Genomic DNA, 3,523 nt, shown 5'->3' with positions numbered 1-3,523 from the left:
CTCTTCCACAGCATGACTATGAATCAGGCAAAGTGTAGGCAGTATATTTTTATTATACAGCTAAAAACAAAGGCCAACCACAAAAAACAAAACTAATTAATAATTTCTAAACTATTCCTTGGTGACTCCTACGGATTTGAAAAGGTTATCAGTATACTATTTTTACTGTGACTGTGATAGAACTTAAAAGTGTCAGTACAGGCTAATAGCAAAATTGTTATTGCTTTAGATCATTGGCTGAATAACACATAAATGCAAATAGATGCTTTCACTCTGTATAATAGGAAATGGAACTGGCTACAATCATTTACCATTCATGTCCTGCTGTTTTAATTCTCTCTCTCTGTCCTTCTTTGGCTCTCTTCTTTTTCTCTGAGTTTCTTTTCCTCTTTCGAGATGGATAATTTTTTTCAGACGCCCGATTAGAGGAGTACTGAGATGAAGAGTAAAAGACATCCTCAGAATGAAAAGCTTTCCTCTTTTTTCCTTGAAGAACTACATATATGCATCAAACTTCAATCAGTGTGAAAATGCTCTGAACATAACCACATAATGTAATTTACTAATTTTCTTTATTTCTGACTACATTATCAATGAGCAGACCATGTACATTTATTTTCAACTGGATCTTTCTGTACACTGCCCAAAATAAACAACATATAGTGAACAAAACTAGTTGTCTCAAATTAATAAGTTGCACTATGTACAGGTGCATCTTAATAAATTAGAATGTCGTAGAAAAGTATATTTATTTCAGTAATTCAACTCAAATTGTGAAACGTGTATTAAATAAATTCAATGCAAACAGACTGAAGTAGTTTAGGTCTTTGGTTATTTTAATCATCTTGATTTAGGCTCACATTTAACAAAAACCCACCAATTCATTATCTCAGCAAATTAGAACATGGTGACATGCCAATCGGCTAATCAACTCAAAACACCTGCAAAAGTTTCCTGAGCATTCAAAAGGGTCTTTCAGTTTGTTTCACTAGACTACACAATCATGGGGAAGACTGCTGATCTGACAGTGGTCCAGAAGACAATCATTGATACCCTTCACAAGGAGCGTAAGCCACAAACATTAATTGCCAAAGCATTTGGCTGTTCCCAGAGTGCTGTATCCAAGTATGTTAACAGAAAGTTGAGTGGAAGGAAAAAGTGTGGAGGAAAAAGATGCACCTGTATTATCTAGTGTAATTATATAAACTCAATCTGCCATTATAGTGCATGAAGTATCCAACATTCCAAACATAATTATTTTTTTTGATTAAGTGCATCATCCTGTCATTTGAAGTGCACTTTTTGTCTTTGCAATTTTCAGTGCGAACACCCTTATCACACTATTTATACTAAAAACGCAAGTTTTACAAGTACGCAAACTGGGATGCACATACTATGTCCAAACCAATCATATTGCAAGTAAAAAGTGAAAAGTACATTGTAACATATTTGAGATACATCTATAAGAATCAGGATTTTGAACCAGCTTAATTTTACTTTGGGCAGCACTGCCCAGAATGACATGATAAAAATACAAATCAAGTGTCAGGCAAAATGTCTTTTTGCACATAACTTGTTGTGGGTGCATAGGACAAAAACTCAATGTGGAGGAGAAGTGACTGTTACTTGATGCTTCGTAGCATCATGCCTTGTTAGGACACAGTGCAAGTGTGCATATAAAAAAATTGGAATCTGCAGTATTTCAAAGCACTTGCCATTTTATTTTATGATGTTTCACAGATCCATTCTTAGACAGAACTTTTCACTCCATAATGTAGTTAATGTGGAGATTAAGAAAAATATTCTTCATTAGGTAAAGACAAGCTCAAATAGCATAGTGACAGGCGGAAAGTGTGCAACCAAAATTCCTAATTTATCTCATGCACTCAGGAACAAGCTTACCATCGTTAGCAGACTTTGTAATCCGCTGTCCACAGTCAATCACTCTGACATCAGCATAGGGTCTGCTGGCTGAGTCAGTCTTCAGCCCTTCAATTTTCTTTATAACCTCAAAGCCAGAGATGACCAGCCCGGAGACCACATGCACTCTATATTAAACAAAAAATCCTAACAGTTACAAGAAATTGTGGGTTTAAAGGATACAGCTTGCATCCAAATTATCCAATAATAAATAAACTTTTTTTTCCAAAATGATTTGCTCCTGTGGTATGGTCTGATGAGGCGCTGTCTTAGTTCTATTGTCAGGTAAATGACATAAATGGAATCCAGGTCAACCAACAGCGACATGTAGGGGGGAAAGATAAAGGGAAATACATTTAGTCAAAAAAAAAAAAAAAAAAAAAAATTCAGCGTGTCTTCAAGATTAAATTTGTATGCATCAGTTTAAACACGGAGGAATTTAAAACCAGCAGTGCTTGCACAATAACATTGGCTGGATGAATAAATTATAATGAGCAGGGAACAGGTCCAACATCTGTCAGCATTACAAAACCAATTAAACCTGTTTGAAAATATTATAGGGATAACTTCAATTATAAATCAGTGTGTCAATTGCAGGAAAATACATCCTGCAATTCTAAACTTGAAATACATCAATAAATGAAAGACTTAAAGTTTCTCTGTGATGGGAGAACGGATTTCTTTAAGAGGTGAAAATTATTTAAAGACAAAGAAGCCAGCGCTAGCTAAATGCAACCAGAAATACACAGCCAAGAGAGAGAAGCACAGCCTTGGAGAGACACTTTAACTTGGTAGAGCAGGATGCTAGAGTTTCTACAAATTTTACAAAAACGGCAAGAGAAAAATTTTAATACATTTGTAGGCAAAAAGGAATTCTTTCTGATTATAAAATATTTCTAAATGCACATAGACAAGGGAAAAGGAGAATGAAAATGCACCTACATCCCACACGAACATGTAGACTATGTAGAGTCTCCAAAATAAATACAAATGTGGGTTTTTTTTGGTCATTTACTTCTTTACTTTCACATTATTTTGAACTTCCTTTTTTTGTTCTACTAAAGTAAGTAAGGCATGTATGTTTGGAATGACATGAGAGATGAACAAAATACCTTTTTGGTTGAACTAAACCTTTTAAAGGTTGAATTATGTTCAAGAGACTGACAACCCATCATGGAAAAAATAATAAAAGAATCAAATTAAAACATCAAACATCAGAGATGTCAGTTAACCAAATCAATTTCATAGTCCACATATCCATGAGCACACTGTTTTTGTCATTGTTCACAAGGGTTTGGGGAATGTTTAGCTTGCATTGTGTTACTGCACGGTGTACAGCTCTTACCTTCTCATTTTGCAATAGACCACAATCTCTATAAATAAAAGAATGTTGAAAATTTTAGGCAAGAAGACTGGACCTTTAAATAAATAAATAGCCCTTATTAAGATAAGATCACAGGAATAAAACAGAATCAAGATTCGCAGCCAAGGCGTGATAAAAAAAAAAAAAAAAAGACTAGTAATTCATGCACAGAACTGAGATGCCCATTCAAAAGTCTTGCAAAAGTTGTTTAAACGCTCAAATTAAAGTTACTGAGTGCTT

The sequence above is a fragment of the Carassius gibelio genome, chromosome A24 (assembly GCF_023724105.1).
Source record: "Carassius gibelio isolate Cgi1373 ecotype wild population from Czech Republic chromosome A24, carGib1.2-hapl.c, whole genome shotgun sequence".
NCBI classification, from domain to species: Eukaryota; Metazoa; Chordata; class Actinopteri; order Cypriniformes; family Cyprinidae; genus Carassius; species Carassius gibelio.
Note: the sequence above shows the minus strand (reverse complement) of the source record.